The 21,103-nt window shown below is 41.3% G+C and overlaps 1 protein-coding gene across 11 annotated transcripts in view; it reads right to left on the reverse strand.

Moving 5' to 3' along the window:
- SIPA1L1 (signal induced proliferation associated 1 like 1) overlaps nt 1-21,103 on the reverse strand; it is a 371,790-nt gene that overhangs the window by 329,888 nt on the left and 20,799 nt on the right. For 10 of the 11 annotated variants that reach the window (XR_005837672.1, XR_005837671.1, XR_005837673.1 and 7 more), the window contains one exon: nt 6,450-6,538. The gene's annotated coding sequence lies outside the window, so the exon portion shown is untranslated. Of the gene's footprint in view, nt 1-6,449; nt 6,539-17,324; nt 17,493-21,103 lie in introns of those variants that run through there. The other variant, XM_040641704.1, reaches the window with a different exon arrangement.

The raw sequence follows: 21,103 nt of genomic DNA on the forward strand, positions 1-21,103 counted from the left end.
TGGGGTGTGTCATCTCAGAAAGCAGCCCCAAATACAATGTTGTTTCTGGATCTACCCGAGCAAATCAGTAAATCTACAAAGAAGAGGAAAAAATGAATCTGAGCGCATTTTTACCATGTGCTGTACGGAGCAGACTGCACCAGGTTACTGACTGGAATCTCCCGCCCCATCGACTGCCCCCCAATTGCTTCCTATGACGGAAGGCCACTTTGGGTGCCACACTCACTCGGAGTGAACAAACCCACACGGGAAGGTGAACCGGCACACCCATTCTCTGCCAGCCAATTATCTAATGGGTACTGGCCAAAAATCTTTCTTTTTCAACATGCTTATAAGTTACAAACCAGGAATGAGACAATACGATGATGTTTGAAGTGTGCTTTACTTGTGTTCTTACTTCTCAAAAAAGAGTTCAATCTGTAAGGCTAAAAGTCCAGCAAAAGATCCACTTCAACCATCCAGCCACCATATTTTAAGGCTTAAAAGGGAGGGATGCTTTAAGGAGACGGAGTAAGGGTGAAGCAGCTGACGCCCACCATCACAGGTACTCCAGACTACGCACTTAGACCTCAGCTTTATTTTATCATTCAAGTGAAAAGTGACATAAGAGAACACAAGGAATACGGGAAACCGTATCTTCGATAAAACTCCAGCTATAATGATCATTATTGAGAAATAACTACCCACAGCCACTTAAAATACTCAAAACTATACCTATAATAAAATCATAAGAATATGTATTTCAACGTCCTTAAAAAACTTAGAGGCTGGGGCGCCCGGGTGGCTCAGTCAGTTAAGTGGGAACTCTTGATTTTGGCTCAGGTCATGATCTCAGAGTCACGTTGGGGCTTAAGATTCTCTCTCTCCCCCTCTCCCTTTGCCCCCCGCCTCTGTCTCATTCTCTCCCTCTCTAAAATAATAATAATAATAATAATAATAATAATAATAATTAAATTAAAAAATAAAAAAAACCTTTGAGGCTGTATTCCTGTACTTTCTTCAACAGAGATAGACCATTTTAATCTTTCATTTGTCATGAATGAACAAACCCTTCCGGCAGTATTCTCCTTATTACTCAAGGCAAGGGGAGGCATTACTAGAATTCCATTTCGCAATTCATCTACATTACCAACGACAAATGTTCTCCCAAGTATTTCTTACTCACACTACTATAATTTAGGACCGGCGGCTGATGAAGTATAGAGTGAACTATGTAGCCCAATATTATGTTACCACTGAAGAAACAACATTCATGTACGAAGTTATCCTGTTAGTTAATTAACAGAATTCAACATCAACTCCCCATTTAGTGGTCTCTTTCACTCCAAAATACCACTATTCAATAAACATTTGTTTTTATTATATTATGATTCTGCTTTTATTATAAATGCTTTCTACAAAATGGATACTAGGAAGCGTGGACTATTTCTGCAAAGGTTAAATTATTACTAGTACTAAAAAGTAAAATATGCAAATACAAGTAATTTACAAAGTAAGCTGTGATGTCATTAGGTAAAAGTACCATCTCTGATTCAGTGAATTCCTGGCAGACTGTTCAGCATCATAGGTGGAAGCAGGATCTTTGAATCCTAGACCCATTACTAGCCTTGGGCAAGTGATCTGTCCCCTCTGATCCTCCATTTCTGAATGTTTAACCTGGAGAACATTACCAATTTCGCTGGATTACTGAGAGGAAGAAATGGGACCATGTATATAATGAGCTCCTAGCACAGGGCCCGGCATAAGTAAGTCCTGGCCATCTTGCTGCATTGCTGTTTTACTCAAGGGAAAAGTATGAGCAATCACACCTAAAGGAGTTAAGAAATATACATACTAGTCTTTAAAAGTCTATCCAAATAGTGAAATGATAATACCACAAAAATAAACTAAATTTATAAAGATCATATGAAAAAATTCTCCAAGGTCTAGTATAATTTAACCACATTTTTTTTTAAAGTCTAAGTTCTATCCTGACTTGAGTAGAAAATGTCTGAGATTTCATTCACGAGACATTTATTACTCCATCTCCCAGTGTCTGTAAAACAGAATAAATGTTTTAATAAGGGGGCGCCTGGGTGGCACAGTGGTTAAGCGCCTGCCTTCAGCTCAGGGCGTGATCCTGACGTTATGGGATCGAGCCCCACATCAGGCTCCTCCGCTATGAGCCTGCTTCTTCCTCTCCCACTCCCGCTGCTTGTGTTCCCTCTCTCGCTGGCTGTCTCTGACTCTGTCGAATAAATAAATAAAATCTTAAAAAAAAATTTTTTTTAATGTTTTAATAAGAATTAACTAATGGTTTAATAAGAGCTAAGAATGTTCATTAGCATTTTTTATAAAAGTAAAATACTGGAAACACGCTAAGTCCACCAATACGGAAATATATGAAAAAATTATGCAGCTATAACAAGAATGGGAGGGGTTTATATATACTAATAATGGAAAGATAGAAGACATATTGTCAAATTAAAAAAAAAACATACAAAATACATAAAATAAGACTCCACGTTAATACACCCAAAGGAAAAAGTATGTCACATGCACATATTTATGGACTTAAATTCATATACAAAGGATCAAAATTCTGCAACCAACAGTGACCTCTTGGTTCTACTCTGCGTCAATCTGTTATTTCACTACTTTCATGAGACCACCCTTATATGTTACTTGTGTAATTTATGAACCTCAAGAAAGGTTAGCAAATAAATACACGAGGCTAAAATCAAGTAAAAATACATTTTAAAAAGCACTTTACACAGTACGTTTACAAAAGGATTTTGCAATTCTTTAAATAAATCCTTTAAAACCCTTTAACAGGGGTGTCTGTTAAGCATGTAACTCCTGATTTCGGCTCAGGTCTTGATCTCAGGGTCATGACTTCAACCCCATGCTGGGCTCAAGGAGCCACCTTAAAAAAAATCTTTTAACATAGTATCTAATTGAATCCCCACAATACGCTTCTAGAATTTAAGGTAGTATCCTTATTTTAAAAGTGAGAACAGGGGCGCCTGGGTGGCTCAGTCGTTAAGCGTCTGCCTTTGGCTCAGGGCGTGATCCCAGCGTTCTGGAATCAAGCCCCGCATCAGGCTCCTCGGCTAGAAGCCTGCTTCTTCCTCTCCCACTCCCCCTGCTTGTGTTCCCTCTCTCGCTGGCTGTCTCTCTTTGTCAAATAAATAAATAAAATCTTTAAAAAAAAAAAAAAGTGAGAACAGACTCAAGTATTTATTAATCCACAGTTAATCCAGCAGAAACATATTCCCCTTGACCCTAAATTCAGTGTTCTGGTCTTCACACTCCAGTACCTCCACAGATTGAAAATGCAGCAATGCAGTCATCCGAAAGACTCTCTAAATCTCTATCGTGCTTCTATTCACGTGACAGTTTGGAGCGTGGAGGAAAAGACATTCCAGTAGGAGTCAAGGATCAGGGTTCCAGTCTCAACGACATCATCACTGAGACTGCATGGTAAATCACACTCCGTAACAATGATTCTAAGGGGGACGCACATCAGCGTCAGCAGTGATGTTTTTAAATAATCCTAATAATAATACTAATACTCAAGCCTGATCTCCAGAGATTAGGACTTAATCTGGGCTGTTAGTAGGTTTATTAAAAGCTTCCCAGGTTATTCTAAGGCACAAGCTTGGTCAAGACCACAGGTATCCTTTTCCGATAAAAATAAAAATAAAAGATACTAAAAATCACTTGTGCCATATACACTCTGCAGAGCTGAAACGAGGGATGCATGTTATATGGGAAAGTCTCCTATAAGCAACGAAACACCTCACAAATGTAAAGTTATTATTATTCATTCATTCAAACATGTACCACATCTTCCATGTGACGGGCATGTACTTGGGACAGAGAGAAGGCATCACCACCCTGCAGAAGCTGGGGAGCTACCACGTCCCCAGTAACTGCTGAGCTGTGCGAAAAGGCATGGCAGAGGCACAAAGGTGGTGGTGATCAGCCCAGTCTTGAGGTCCAGCCTTGGGTGATGGTGGGACGAGGGCTTAGAAAGGCCTGCAGAGGGGCGCCTGGGTGGCTCAGTCAGTCAAGCATCCGACTCTTGATTTTGGCTCAGGTCATGATCTCAGGGTCGTGAGATCGAGCCCAGCATGGGGCTACACAGTCAATGTGGAGTCTGCTTGAGATTCTCTCTCTCTCTGCCCCTCCCCATCCTGCTCTTTCTCTCTCTCAAATAATAAATAAATCTTTACAAAGAAAAAAAAAAAAAGAAAGAAAGGCCTACAGAAAGGAGACCCTTGAACTAGATCCTGGCATTTTAACCAGAGGGCACATCACAGGCAGGCAAGTACTTCAAGATGGCCAGAGGCCCTCAGAGAAAGGGCTCAGGCTCCTGGGGGGTCCTTAAGACCCTTTCAGGAGGTCTGTGAGGTTAAAACTATTTTAATACTCATGCTACGACACATCACCACCAAAACCTAGAACAACCCAAATGTTCTCCAATTGGTAAATGGACAAACTGCAGTATATTCGTACATTGGAGTAAGACTCAGCAATTAAAAAAAAAAATTAGCGATACATGCAACAACACGGATGAATCTCAAATGCGTTATGTTAAACGCAAGAAGCCAGATTCGAAAGGCTATGACTGTATAATTCTATTTATATGACATTTGGAAAAAAGCACAACCACAGGACAGAGAAAAGGTCAGAGGGTGCTAAGGCTAAGGGCAGGCGAATATTTCGGGGTGATGGAAATGTTCTATATCTACACTTGTTTTAACCCAACCACATGCATTTGTCAAAACCCAGAGAAGAATTGTACACTAAAAAGGGTGGATCGCACTGTATAGAAGTTACACCTCAATAAATCTAACTTGCAAAAATAACACTATGCTATTCGCCTTTTCCTTCTCTTTCTCTCTTAAATGTACACGGTTTGCCAGAAGCTCATGACTAATGATGTCATCACCCTCCAGCCAAGGGAATGCAAGCTTATATATCCTTACGTTCTGAATTTTTCTCCATTTCAATGCGGTAAACAGCGATCGATCAAATCAACATAGACACAAAGCTCTCTTGGGCTTCAACACTTCTAACGTCAGGGTTTCTGAGACCCAAAAGTTTGACGACCACTGCCCTAGGTGATGGGGAAGCCCAGAAGAATCCTAAGCAGAGGGTAAAAGCATCTAACCCCACAGGGAAGGGCCTTCAGGGAGATGAGTAAAGAGTTACTACCAGGGCGCCTGGATGGCTCAGTCAGTTCAGCGTCGGACTCATGTTTTCTGCTCAGGTTGTGATCTGAGGGCCTTGAGATCGAGCCCCGTATTGGGCTCCCTGCTCAGCGCGGAGCCTCCTTAAAAGACTCTCTCCCTCTCACTCTGCCCCACCCCATAAATAAAAATAAATCTTCAAAAAACAAAGAGTTACAGCAGAGTCTGACTAAGGCTGATCCCAGGAAGAACTGGAAAGAAATTATGTCCACACACCATCTGCAGCTTGTTACAAACCCTGAGCCAGCTTCTCTCTACTGAGTTCTCTCTGTTGGTGTGTTAATGCTTTGCAAACAAATTTCTGTCAACTGGTAACACAATTAGGAGATGAAACTGGTACAAGAGCCATCCTACAATGCATTACTGATACGTGATTTTTGGATTACTCCCCTTCAAACGATGCCAATAATTTAAAGTTGAGTTTTAGATATTTTAAACTTGGAAAATAACCACCTTAAAGAGGTACAAAAGCTAATATAGAAGGGGGGACTCCATACCTCGAAATCAAGTAGGAAAACTAGGTAGCTGATTAAAAACCAATATATCACTTCTCAGAAATATGCTTTCGTTTGTATCCAGAAACACTATGACAATCCCAACTCAGCAAAACACTTTCTATGTAAATATGGTTTTGATTGGATGGGAGGTGCGGGGGTTGTATCTTTTTGGTCTGCACAGTTCCCTCTCCTCCTGGGGAAAAGTCTTTTCTAAATACTGGCCCTATACATTCCAAATTATTTCAAGTACAGAGCTTTTTCTATAATCTTCTTATGCCTACAACTGTTTAGTACTTTGAGATGCCATAGAGGTAGAGAAATTAAACTGAAAACTATGTTTTTAAACTTTAAAATACATGGAAAACCGATGATAGATCAATCGATCAATCATGGGGAGGAAGTGGTAGGTATTAGAAGGATGATCTCCTCCACCTTAAAAAAAGAAAACTTAAATACAACTTTATAAGCCATTTTAAATGAGTGTGTGTGTGTTAACTGCCATCACATACTGCTTCTCTAATGATTTTAAGTAGCCAACCCCACTGACACCTCTTAGGTAATCCCGAACAGGTGGAAACCTGTCCAGAGCAATCAATCTGCTGCCTTTTAGAAAATTCACCTATACTTCTACTCCTGGGAAAGGGGATAGAGGGCATGCCAGACGTCTCCAAAGCAGCTGTGTGTTATTAAAGATAAAGTAAAACGAGATTCTTACCTGACAGTACAGTCCTTTTGATCGACTTCTTATACAGAAATCCTGGGTATTAGTTTACTGCCATTCACATTCAAAACTGAACCTAAGGACTGAAAGGGGGGAAATAATTAATTTGAAATACATGCACAATGAAGATAAAAAACATCAGTTTGATCAAAGATGAAATTTCCGTACACTTGTTGAAGCCAAATGGTTTCTGCAGGAAACCTGTTTTCTGTGACTCAAATCCAAGATGGAAAACGTGGGTGGTTCTTCCTGTCTCACCATTAAGAGTCAGCCAATTGGCTGATGAAGTTTTCACACAACTTAAGCTCAAACTCCAGCCTTCCATCTGCTCTAATACTGCCATACCTTAGGGAAACGAAAGAAAAAGAAAGGCTTTCTTCCACCTCGAAGTCAGTCTTTCACAGGTACCTTACTCCATCCAAACTCTACAGGAGTACAGAACTTCAGCTCTTCAAAACTTCAAATCCAGAAGATGTGAAACATAACGAGAGCTGAATCACAAAATAATTAAGGGGCTTTACAGCTGTCTCTGACTTTGGAGCTATGGTTTCTAAAAAAATGACACACGAATCTCTCTTGGATACTAGACTACGGTCGCAGTGTGACTGTGGAGCAGGGACTTCCAGCCCAGTCGGCTTCCCCAGAGCTCCACTTCTTCCCACCCACAAGTCACTCCCCATTTGCCAAGGCGTGCCCGCCAACAGATACTGTATTTGGGCTTCTAAACAGACAAGCCTGCCAGATGGGGATATGAACCCAGCAATTCTGCAGGCTATTTCTGCATATCCACCTGGAGCTAGTCAACTAGCCAGTGTGATAGACAACTGAAAACGCACACACCATGTACACCTTCGAGGAGAAAGAGACCCTGGGCACAGGATACTAGCACGGGAAAACAATCACGGAGACCCTTCTGCCAGAGGCCTCCTCACACCTACCATCTGTGGGACACTGGCAAATATAAGACCATAAAGTAGACAGCTACACCCAACATTAACACAGGGACTTCAAGTGGCAAACCGCTCAAGGGGAGCAATGGCCCAAGATTCCAGGCCCAATCTGGAAACTTCTCGCGCCTCAGGAAGCTGTCTCAAAAATGCGAAGAGGCTCATGGAGCTCAGGCTGCTTAGCAGAGGAGGGCCTTTGGAAAGCCACCAGTGACTGCCCAGCAGGTCCTTCCAGAGCGACTCCCCTGCAGTCACACAGGAGGACCCACTTGCCAGACTAGAGCGAAGGACACTGGCTCCCAAAGTATTCATCCCGAGAGAGCTGCTCTGCGGGGAGACAGTGAAACTTGAAATACGCGCACCGTCTGTACGTTTAAGTTTTAGGAAACACGGGTATGGAGGCACTAAGCAGATTATGAGCAAAGACATATCATAAGCTCTCCGAGCTGGAAGAGGCTGCAATACCCCATTACCACATCCTACCCCATAAAACCATCATCCTACAGATAAGATGAAGTCAAAATCTCCTGACTGCCAGCCTGGTGCTCTTCCTATCACACCCTGCTCTTTAATCAACCGGGGAAACGATCTTTTGGAGCATATTAAAATCAAGCTACAACTCCGTTGCAGGATAAAAATCTTGTTTAACCATCTGTTGCAAAAAAAAAAAAAAAAAAGATTAACATAAAAGATTAAGAAGTGAAACCTTTAGAGTAATTCCCTGTTGGGGATGGGGGTAGGGCAGGGTTGGCTATCTTTCTCCATACAAATATGATTGAATCTTAAGGGAAAATGTACTTAAAAAATTATATACAAAAACCATCTCTCTTTTTTTGAAAAAACTCATCACTTCCAAACTTGTACCTCCAGTGAAAAAACACAAAGTATAATGCCTTACTTCACTTATATAGAATGCTGAATTGACAAAAACAGCAATCCTTTCTTCCCAAGTTGAAGTTGAAAATATTTTCTAAATAAGGTATTTCCACTGTGCTATAATTAACTTCCTCTATTATAATATATTTAACTTCAGAGCAAATCAAATAGATTTATTCCCCCATTGTGGTTTTCTTTAAAACTCTGATTTAACACTTGTAAGACAATAATGTAAGGTGATCTTTCATTCTGTTCATTTTCTCCAATTCCAGATGACAATTCCGCAAATCAGCACAAAAACATGCATGCTTATACACATAAAAAGAGAAGAACGCATTTTGCATAGGATGGAATATCTGCATGCATTTTTGAAACTTTTAAGATAAAACATAAATCTCAGAACAAATTCATAATTGCCCCTAGGTTACCAAAGAGAGGCCTGCATACTCCTCTCATATTACGGATACTTCAGTTACAATTTGTGATGAAAGTTAGTACCAATTCTGCCATGAATCGGTTGTGTAACATTGGGCAAGTCATTTAACCTTTGGGCTTAAGCTGACATGAAAACCTAGCATAGTCTATTTCTAAGATATTTTCTAGGTTTCTTAATATCTTCCTAAGACATTAAAGATCATCTCTACCTCCCTTGAATCCTAAAAATCAAATACATCTTTAAATAATAAAAATGAGCACTTAGAAGTTACATTATGCCCCAGAACTTATTGAGAGACTACCAGCAGGTTAGATAAATGAAAATTTCACAATATTATGGACTTTATCTGCATTAAATGTATCTCCCCGTCTCGTGTTCCAGCTTCTCTGAGCAGGTGCAGAAATGCACTTTGACATCTGGATGACTCTGCTGAAGGGTTTTTCCAACTCTCCCCAGGCCTTGATTCCTTCCTCTTCCTGCCCGCTGCATCAGGACCCTGATTCTCTGAAATCTGGCTCTATTTGCCACAATGCTGAAAATGAAAGGCTTTTCTATCAATTAGATTTAAAACCAGCTACCATCCAAATCTATATCTGTACATTTTTATCACTGAGTAATCTAGATTTTAATGTCTAAAGAATTTGTTCCACTGATAACATCTGAAAATTTAATGACTTTTTTTTCATCCAAAGCCGAGTTCCTTCCTTATTGCCAAATAAGCAAGGAAGTTTCAGAATACTGCTTATAACACAACTCAGAACCTTAAGGTAATTTATTTTCTTTACGTACCAACTGGTGATTTTTGCCATCCCCTGTGAGTTCATGAATAAAATAAACACTAGGATTGAGAATCTGGCATTTTACTAGTCGAACCTAAAGAGCAGTGTTTTGCCAAGTTCATTCATTCAGACACTATCTCCTACAGGGCAGGCACTATTTATTCTTCGTGCTGGCAACATACAAACTGACAGAAGTCTGCCTTCACGGAGCTTGTAGACTGATGGAGGAAACATCCGACACACAGATTATGGGTGTAATATAGACATAATATATATGATGTACTCATAAGCAGTAAACATAACATATAGACATATGACATGGGAGACAGATACATGTGAGAGGGACTATGTGCTACTGAAAAGAAAGGAGGCCAGGATGGCAAAGTACGGAGGGGTAGGTGTGAATGGAGGGAAGGTGAATTGCAATCTTAAGTGGGTCAGGGTAAGACTCACAGCAAAGACTTGAAGGAGCTGAGAAGTGAATCAAACTAAAGTTTCCTAGTAATTTTTACCTTGTACTGACTGTGCATGTAATAGCAATGCCTTATCAAAACAATGGTATATGAGAAAATTTACAAACAGCCCAGAAGACTAAACAGAAGAGAGCTGTGTGTAAACCCCCTTCATTTTTGCAGGTCAGTTTACCAAGTGAAACTTACATCTTCAACTAGGTGTGATCATTATGCGTTTTTTTCCTTCCCCAACTGTTAATCTGAACAAAATTCTTTTATCTGTGACCCATTTTCCTTAAAAGTCAAGAACAAATTTCCAAATATTACTTGATGCATGAAAGAACAGTGGTATTATCCAACCAACAACCCACTGAGACATCCCAACCAGGACTTAAATCTCAGTATGAGAACCCAGGAAGCACTGGAGCTTCACCCCACTGGAGAGAAACCCATGCTTTCCCAGAGGGGTTGGTGGGGAAAGACCAGACAAGCTGTGAAATCAGGAGGCCACCCCCCCACCACCACCACCAACAACAACAACCAGCTGTCTAGCCTCGAGCATATCTCTTCACTCCCTGGCCTTCGATTTCCTCAACTATAGAATCAGGGCACTGGACCATGTGATTTCCAAGCCCCTTCTAGTGCTAGGTACGTTTCAGAAAAAAAGTTAAGGTAAATAACCATACCTGAAAAATTATAACAATGCTAAGCCACTATTACAGATCCACACACTTTAATTTGTTCTTCTGAGAACAAATTTATCCTGACTCACGCATAGACCCTCAACTCTCTCAAATCAAAAGATTCACAAGAATGGGTCTGGACTGGTTCGCCAAGGACAAAAGAACCTGCAAAAAATGGTAGTATTTTTGTCTTGGCTTCATGACCAACATACTCTCATTAGACTAATACAGAAACCCTAAACTAACACAAGCATGCACCTGCGGGGTTTCAAACACTCTTTATGCGTCACCACCCCCAATTTTAAAAAGTGTGTTTTGAAATAGTAGGCCTCCTTCAAAGTTCCTTGCAATCCATTAGTCTTCTTATCACGGTGTTATTTCAAAAAGGTGCTGGGATGAACATCTTATTCAGAGAGGCCTAAAATCTCTACTTCCTCTCCCCACCGTTAACAGCTCTCTTCTGTAAAGCCCACCTTCTCGATGCAGAATTTAAAAAGAAAGCAAATAAGCCAACTGGGGATAGAAGGATTATGTTTCCTGCCTTTTTGGCCCTAAAGTCCAGGCAAGGCTTGTGAGTTAGGTTCTGCCAACCTGGCGCACCACGTGGGACCCCTTCAGAACAGAGTCACGATACGTGGGAAAAGGAGCAAGGCGAAGGATGTGTGGCACCCACTTTGCTGGCAATGTGGAGTGCTTCTGGCTCTGGCTTCCTGATTTGGAGAATCCTGACCCAGGCAGGGGCAGCAGCCCCGGGGAGGGCCAGTCCCACAGTACAGCACTGGCAACCATTCCCAGAAACTCAGCCTCAGGGCTCTTTCTTCAGCCCTCCCGACGATTTGCTAAGCTACCTATCACCCCTAATAAATCCCTTTCTGTTTACACTAACTAGACTAGATCTTAGTATCTGTAACCAAACACCCTGACCAATTCACGTAGCGCATATTCCTTTCATTATTTCCATATACAAGAGCTGAGATTGAAAGACACAAGGAACACACAGAACATTCCACTATAAGTTAAGAGTTCTTTGTTTCCAGCCAGGGCTCAAATCCACAATCAACACTTCCAACCTTTCCTTATATGTACTTTCTCATAAATTTCATCACCTCTCCCATGCAAGGAGAAGAAAATGATTTTGGCCTAACTAATTTTCTATCAATAAAGAGTCTGATGACAGTAACTTGGCGAGATATTTGAGAACAGGATACAACAAACATCGCTTTCTATACCAGCTCAAGTTTATGGAGAAGCCTGCAGTGTTAGACAGCACGTTGAGAACATTCCCAAACTGCAGACAAGGTGAGCTAATGCTGTGTTGCAATGCCAAAATGATCAGTGCTCTATGCCAAGGCACAGCTTAATTCACGGAGCAGCAATGAACTTTTCACTTCTTTTCACCCATCCCTCAGGGCAAGACAATCATGTTAAAACCGCAGACACATCAGGTAACTAAAATATTACCCTACAACCGAACACCAAAAGCAGACCGGAAACGCCGAGAAGTGACTATGCATGTTAAAATTCTCTTCTCGGTAGGAAGACATTAAGTCCCATAAAATCAGTTGACAAACACGAGAAAAGTAATCAGTTGTTAGCAATACTATTCTTTGAAATGGCAGGAGAATCTTACAAAGGACATTTGATATCTCCGAATAATCCAATTACTCTGTCCTATCAAACCGCACACAGATATTTCTCAGGTAATACTCAAAGGCAAAACTTTTATAGAAAAGATCACTTACACACTCCTGAAGCCAATTAATGACACTGATACTCATGCAGAAGGTGACTCAACGGTCTGCCAAATAGAAAGTGGGAATTCAGTTCAAGGGAGAGCCCAAGGACGCGTGAACAGAGACTCCAGACGAGTCTACTAAGGTCAGCGCCAACCTGGCCCTGGGTCACAGGTACTCAGAGCCGCCCCAGCTTCCTGACTGCGCCACCACTTCCCCTCCTGCTGCCCCGAACTGCTTTCATCAAATAGTCTGTAGCACACTTAGCGTGAACACTGGTGGTGGGGACACTAGGAATACGCAAAAGTCAAAAATGACTATATTTTCCCCTAAGGACGAGGCAAATGAGCTTGCACAAGACAACTCAGAGCCTGGCTTCTTCCAAACAAAATTTTAGAAACAATAATTTCATAGAGCCTCTGGGCAAGCAAGTTACTAAGATGAGTATGGAGCTTTACTATGATTACACGTGCACCGTATGTGCCCTTGAAATGCATCTGGCTTTCTCGCTCGCTCTTTTTTTTTTTTTTCAGAAATGAAGTATTTCTGGGCTAGAAATGACACATGGCCTACTTTGAAGTTTTTTTATGGTTTCTCATATTTAGACTCTAACCTCAATCTATTGCAGGTTTAAGGATGGATAGGATGCTCATTTATTAATAGTATCAAAGTCAAAAATACATACGTAATATTGCACATGAGTGATTCCCAAAGCTAGTCTGCAAAAACAATACTACAACTGTAGGGCCTTAGAGAAATGGGGGGGGGGGGCAGGAATTTGTTCATGAGTATTTCATAAAGCTAGCTAAGTGTATCCAATTTAAAGCGTTGCTCTTTATTCTGAGACTATGTCCTTTTTATTCTTTTGGTATTCAAATGGCCTTTCCTCATAAAATGCTGAAAATTTTAATTTCTTTAATTTAAATTCAATTAATTAACATATAGTGTATTATTAATTTCAAAGGTAGAGGTCAGTGATTCATCAGTCTTATATAACACCCAGTGCTCATCACATCACGTGCCCTCCTTAATGCCCATCACCCAGTTACTCCATCCCTCCAGCAACCCTCAGTTTGTTTCCTATGATTAGGAGTCTCTCATGATTTGTCTCCCTCTCTGGTTTCGTCTTATTTTATTTGTCCCTCCCTTCTCCTATGATCCTGTTTTGTTTCTTAAATTCCACATAGGTGAAATCATATGATAATTGCCTCTCTGATTGACTTATTTCGAAATGCTGAAAAATGTTAAAAATTGTATCTGTAACCTGTACCTTCTCTATCTCCAACATCCCAACTCTCCTCCTTCCAGTGGCTCAGGCAAAAAACAAAATAAAATAAAACCTAATGCCATTCTTGGCTCCTCCGTCCCCCTCCACACGTCCAGACCATGAGCATATCCTGTCAGCCTTGCTCTCAAAACACACCCATAAGAACCACCTCTCACCACCACCATGAAGGTATGGAACATTTTCATTGTCCCCAAAGTGATATCAAAATGGCCAGTAAACGTATGAAAAGGTGCTCAACTCCCTTAGTCTACAAGGAAGTGCAAATTACAGCCACAATGGAACCCTCTACCATCCACCGGAACAGCTACAGTTCAATGGCAGGTTGAATGTGGAGCCAAGAGTTGCCAAGAGTGTGGAGCTCCCATACAGTGCTGATGGATCACCCCCTTGGAAAGCTGTTTCTCAACATCTACGAAAATGAATATATGCAAACCCCATGACCCAGCAAGTCCACTTCTAATTACATCCCCTATCGATGTCTGCACCAAAAACACACGCACAAGAAAGGTAGCACTATTCACTTGCCAAGGACAGGAAACAATTGTGGTGTCATCATACAATGGAATGCTCTACAGCAACAAAAACGAACCCACTACAAATACCTGTAAGGACAGGGATGAATCTCACCAACACCATGTTGAATGGAAGAAGCCAGAAACAAAAGAACTTATTACACATGACTACATTCATAGAAAGCTCACTAACAGGCTAAATAATAAGTTACACAACGAGTAGTCAAGGGGTAATACTGTGGGAAGGGGTGACTGAGCCTCCTAAGGGGCTATAACATTTTTTTTTAAGATTTTATTTAATTATTTGAGAGAGAAACAGTGAGAGAGAGCATGAGCAGGGGGAGGGGCAGAGGGAGAGGGGGAAAGAAGACTCCCCACTAAGCAGGGAGCCCCAAGCGGGACTCGATCCCAGGACCCTGGGATTATGACCTGAGCCGAAGGTGGACACTTAACCGACTAGGCCACCCAGGTGGCCCAGGGGCTAGTAATATTCTATTCTTAACCTGAGTGCTGATTACACAAATGTATTCACTTTGTAAAAACCCATCCCACTGCACACGTACTTTTTTGCACTCTTCTATATGTTTTTTTCTACTATTATATAAAGTTTTATTTTGTTTTTAATTACCTTCTCAAAAAGGCTTCCTCAGGCCTGGCTTCATGAACATGTCCACTGCTCCCCAGGACCGCACATCCTTTCTGCCCCTCCCCCTTATTTTTCCTCTTTAGCACCTGTCAGTATCTGAATACTGTGTATTTTACATACTAGATCTATTTTACAAACCTACCTTGTTTACTTTCTGTTTCCACACACTAGAAGTTCCACGAACACAAGTATTTTTTCCATTGTGCTGAGTATGTATTACTGAGTCTCCAGTGTCTAGAATAATGCTAGCTAGCATCGATAGTAGGCACTTAATAAGTACTGATTTAATTCATTGGTTAAGTACACGGCCTTGCCCAATTCGATCATGCTTGTGGATCTGAGCTGTAAATTCCTACCGCCGCCACGCTGTTCTGAACAATAAGCCGGTTCTGTTCTGCTCTGGCTTCAAACTGCTCCACGTGGTTCTCAGACCTCTCATCTGCTGGATCATCTGTGGGGCGCCCCCGTTCTTGCTATTCCCAGAGCAGGTTCTGGCCAGTGTGGGTACAACACCAACACTCTCAACTCTAGAACCTCTGTGTTTATAAATGAAGCCCAAGGCTGCATTAACTTGCTCCTTAGCAAAATCCAACCCGTGGACTCATACTGAGTTTAAGGGCCAGTGAAAGTAACCAAGAAACTTAACTCTATTTAACTTTTTTCTTCCCCACATAAACATGTAAATCAAGAAGTATTCACATCTTATAATGGGGTCTTTGGTTTCTGGTCCTTTGGTTTCAGGGGTCTCTCCACCCATTCCTACTGCAAGTTTTAGCTCGCCATTCCAACCCTTTCATTTATTTTTTTTTAACTGTATTATTTTTAAGTATCTCTACACCCCATGTGGGCTTGAACCCACAACCCCAAGATCAAGAGCCACAGGCTCCTCCGACTGAGACAGCCAGGCACCCCAACCCTTGAATTCTTTTAAGGTGGTGTTGTTTCTCAATCTTTTGTTGCTATCGTTCCCTAAGGAGACTTTTTAGACATTTTCCTAAATCCCGCTCCCCCGTGAAATTTTAATACCACACATATGCTGTATCTCTACTTAGGTACTAATGTATATTGCACTTCCATTAAAGAATAAAATTGCTGCCCTCGCCCAATATCACTTCCTCCAACGTGTGTGTTTTAAAACCTTGCTTCTGTCAACTACCTTACCTTACCTTTCTAAGTCTGCTTCACATGGACAGCTGTCAACAATAAAACCATTTCAGTAAAAGATAAAAGCTGTGGGGCTGAGATCAAGAGTCCCATGCTCCACTGACTGGCTCAGGCGTGTTACTCTTGATCTCAGGATTGTGAGTTCAAGCCCTGTGTTGGGTGTGGAGCCTATTTAAAAAAAAAAAAAAAAAGATAAAAGTTGTAACCCAGGGAAGTACAGAGTCTAACAGCACAGCAGGAAAAGCTTCCCTCCCAGCTGAGGCAAATCCATTAGAATTACTATTTTTCAAGTACACTTCTCCAACAAGCCACAAAACCCACCTAATATCCAGCTCATATTTTCCATCTTGTTCATAAGGACAGCATTTTGTTAAACTAGACACTTTGCTGAAATCAAAAGACAGCAGTCCCTTAATGAATAACCTATCTCACCTTCTTAAAATCTGTTTTTAAAAAGAACACAGGATTAGCACAAAATGACTTATTTTGTCTCTCCTAAACCCCTCTAGAATCTGTTCCTTTTTTTGACGTGGCCTGCATACTCCCTACCTTCACTGTTGTAAGAGGTTCCCGTTCCCCTAGGTTCAAATTAATACTTTTTATTTTCCACCTTATGAGCAAACTTTTTAAATGCAAATCTGATCTGTCTGCTCCCCAGGTTATTTTAAATCTTTCCGGAGCTTTTTACTCCCAGTAAAGTCCCAACTCCTCAGCATGATATGCAAAGATTTTCACTGTGAGGCCAATCAGTGGCCAGTCACATCTTCCCATTTCTAGAAAGCTTTTCATAACCACTTTACCCAGGATAGCAGAAATGCTCTTACACCCACACCAGCTGGTACCTGCCCTCCCCCACCTCATCCACTCGCCCCTGGTCTCTTCCTATTTTAGAAGCAACATCACCTCTTCAAAGACTTCCTTCCTCTTCTGCCCCTCTCCTTCCCAGAGCCACAAAGCAACTCATAACCAGCTTTACAGACACTCTGCATGCATTTGGTAATTACTTGCTTATCAGAATGGGTCTGTTTTCCCCCACAGTGGAGCCATTTAAAGGATGCGTGCAAGGAAAGGCACTAAGAATACTTGCTACAAGCTGATATCCTAAACTGGGAGCTTGACATTCATCTTTGTATTCTAGCACCTGGAGTACCAGGAACCTATGGGAATTTGAAGACCAATAAATATTTTTGGAATGACAAACCCTGCTGGCTCCAGATAACCACTACCTCTTTCTCTCAGTGTTATCAAATCACCTGTTTAAATCTAGACTCAGTTTCTGCCAGAAATTCACAAGCAACTTAATCCATTTTCCTTTCTTTAGAAAACAAAAACACTGATTTCAGCTTCTCTCACCTTCTCATTTCTTGAAGTTTCCAACTGGGTTCCTCGAAAATAATTGCAGAGTTTTCGGTATCCTAGGAAACAACTCATTTCAGCCCTGAGATTTTTACCTACTTTGAGTGAGAAGACTCTCACTTTACTGCATCTTTTGTATTCTCCCCTTCTCTGTCTGAAAACCACTTCCTTGGTAGAGAGGAAAGCAGGAGGAGTGAATGACTCTGCACTCCCTCCTTGAAGATTAAACAGTGAGTCTAGCTTTGTTCTTCTTCCTCGCCTTGTTTTATAGATTGAACAGTAATTTGCATATGCCTTATCTTTATTAAAGCTGAACCCAAATATACTTGATAACACAGCAAGTCCACTCTTAGACATATATCCATCAAAAGCACGCCCATGTGCATCTCAAAGGACATAACAGCCAAAGATCAAAAATTGAAACCCAAATGCCCATCAAAAGTAGAACATATCAGTAGTTGTATATTCATACAATGGAAAACGATAGAGCAATAAAAAAGAACTATAGCTACAAGAAACACATGGATACATTTTACAAGTTAAACAAAAGAAACCAGGCACAAATGAAAACACCCTTGATGATCCCATTTCTATAAATTTCAAAAATATGTAAAAACAAATCCATGGTATTAGAAGTGAAGAGTGGCTACCTTTGGGAAAGAAGGAAGCTGATGATGGCAAAGGTGTACGAGAAGGCTTCTGGGGACTAGGCACATTCTCTTTCTTGACCCTGCATGGTGATTACACACGTGTACTCATTTTCTGATGATTTACTGAGCTCTATCTTCACGATGAACTTGATGTGTATTATACTCATAAAAAGTCTTCTTAAATCATTGTGGTAATTTCAAATCCTTCCCTGCAACTCATGGGTCATTCTAGAGGCAAATGTTTCTAAACATTTGTTGCCATTCAGTCTGTTCTTTTGTTTGCATGTTTACTATCTGCCCCCTCTCCTTTGTATACCACTTAAAACGTGGCTTCCTAAGAAAGTAGAAACACAACCCACAGAATAGGAGAAAGTTTTTTCAAATCATATCTGATAAAAAAAAAATTGTATCTATGCTGAAACAATCAACAAAACAAAGAGGCAACTCACACAATGGGAGAAGATATTTGCAAATGTCATTACAGATAAAAGGCTGGTATCCAAGATCTATAAAGAACTTAATCAAACTCAATACATGAGAAACAAATAATCAAATCAAAAAATGGGCAGAAGATATGAACACTTTTCCAATGAAGACATACAAATGGCTAACAGACACATGAAAAAATGTTCAACATCATCAGCCATCAGGGAAATTCAAATCAAAACCACATTGAGATACCACCTTACACCAGTTAGAATGGCAAAAATTGACAAGGCAAGAAACAACAAATGTTGGAGAGGATGTAGAGAAAGGGGATCCCTCTTACACTGTTGGTGGGAATGCAAGTTGGTACAGCCACTTTGGAAAACAGTGTGGAGTTTCCTTAAAAGATTAAAAATAGAGCTACCCTATGATCCAGCAATTGCACTACTGGGTACTTACCCCAAAGATACAGATGTAATGAAAAGAAAGGCCAAATGCACCCCAATATTCATAGCAGCATTATCCACAATACCCAAACTGTGGAAGAAGCTGAGATCCCCTTCAACAGATGAATGGATAAAGAAGATGTGGTCCATATACGCAATGGAATATTACTCAGCCATCAGAAAGAATGATTACCCAACATTTGCAGCAACATGGACGGGACTGGAGGAGATTATGCTAAGTGAAATAAGTCAAGCAGAGAAAGACAATTATCATATGGTTTCACTTATTTGTGGAACATAAGGAATAGCAGGGAGATCGTTAGGAGAAGGAAGGGAAAAACGAAGTGGGGGAAACAGGGGGAGATGAACCATGAGAGACTATGGACTCCGGGAAACAAACTGAGGGTTTTAGAGGGGAAGGGGGTGGGAGGATGGGCTAGCCTGGTGAAGGGTATTAAGGATGGCACGTATTGCATGGAGCACTGCATATTATACACAAACAATGGATCATGGAACACTACATCAAAAACTAATGATGTACTGTATGATTACTAACATATCATAATAAAAAAAATTGGATCTAGGGTATACAAACAATTCTCAAGACTCAACAGTAAAAAGACATACAACTCAATTTCAAAATGGGCAGAGGAGGGGCGCCTGGGTGGCTCAGTTGGTTAAGCGTCTGCCTTCAGCTCAGGTCATGATCCCAGGGTCCTGGCATCGAGCTCCACATTGGGCTCCCTGCTCAGCAGGGAGCCTGCTTCTCCTTCTCCCTCTGCCCCTTCCCCTGCTTGCACAATCACGCACTCTCCCTTTCAAATAAAATAAACAAAATCTTTAAAATAAATAAATAAATAAAAAATAAAATGGGCAGAGAATCTGAACAGACATTTTTCCAAAGAAGATATACAATGACCAATGAACACATGAACGATGGAAGCGCCTGGGTGGCTCTGTTAAGCATCTGCCTTCAGCTCAGGTCATGATCTGGAGATTGGGCTCCCTGCTCGGTGGCGAGTCTCCTTTTCCCTCTCCCGCTGCCCCTCCCCCCCTGCTTCTCCCTACTCCCGTTCTCACTCTCGCGTGCTCTCTCTCTCAAAAATAAATAAACAAAATTCTTTTAAAAAGCACATGAATGATGATCAACATCATTAGTCACTAAGGAAATGCAAATCAAATCCACAATGAGATTCCACTCCCCACCCCTGAGGACTGCTGAAATAAAACCACCAAACAGTAGAGCAACGAGCACTGGCAAGAATGTGGACAAACAGGAGCCTTCACACACGGCCGATGGTGGGAACGTCAAAGGGTACGGCTACCCTGGCAAACGGTCTGGCGGGATGAATACAGAGTGACTCCAGAAGTCAGCAACTCCACTGAGAGCTGTCCGCCCAAGAGAAATGAAAGCATGTGCACACAAAAACTTGCACACGAACAGCAGCTTTCTTCTTAACACGAAAAAGTGAAAACAACCCAAATGTCCATCAAATGATGGATAAACAAAATGGTGTATAACCATACACGGACTAGCACTCGGTAATAAAGTACAGATGCACGCTACCACGTGGATGATCCCTGAAAACATCATGCTAAGCACGAGAAGCAAGGCACAAAGGACCACGTGTTACAGGATTCCGCCGACATGAAACATCCAGATTAGGCAACTCTGTAGACAGCAAGGAGATGCGCGCTTGCTTAGGCCTGAAGGTATGGGGTGCGCGACCCAAGAGCTAAAGGGCATGGGGTGTCTTTCTGAGGTGACGAACATGTTCTCAAACTGTGGTGATGGTTGCACAAAGCTGTGAATATCCTAAAAACCAGTGAATTGTGCATTTTCAATGAGCTAATTATGGTATGTGAATTATATATCAATAAAGCTGTTATTTTTTAAAAATCTGGCTTCCTTTGCAGTGGCCCCAAACAGCTGTGCTGCCTTCTCAGAAGCCGGCCCCATTTTTGCTTAGCAGTGTGATTTGGCATCTCCAATCACAACTTTTGTTTCTTGGAGCTTCCCACCCATCTGGATGAAGCCATACTCCTTTTTATAGTTCTGCTGGCCTTGGAGGTACCCTGTCTTTTCTCTGAGCTTTGTGAAATCTCCTCCTAAAAATTTAGGCCGTGACACTTTTCTATCATGAAAAAAATGGAAGCCACTTCCACCCAGGGTTCTCAGCCTGAATCAGTGAGTCACAATTTCCACCTTCTACCTTCTAAAAATAGATCGAGGACTTATCAGATGTCTCCATAT

The sequence above is a fragment of the Ursus maritimus genome, unplaced genomic scaffold (genome assembly GCF_017311325.1).
Source record: "Ursus maritimus isolate PB19 unplaced genomic scaffold, ASM1731132v1 scaffold_25, whole genome shotgun sequence".
NCBI lineage: Eukaryota > Metazoa > Chordata > Mammalia > Carnivora > Ursidae > Ursus > Ursus maritimus.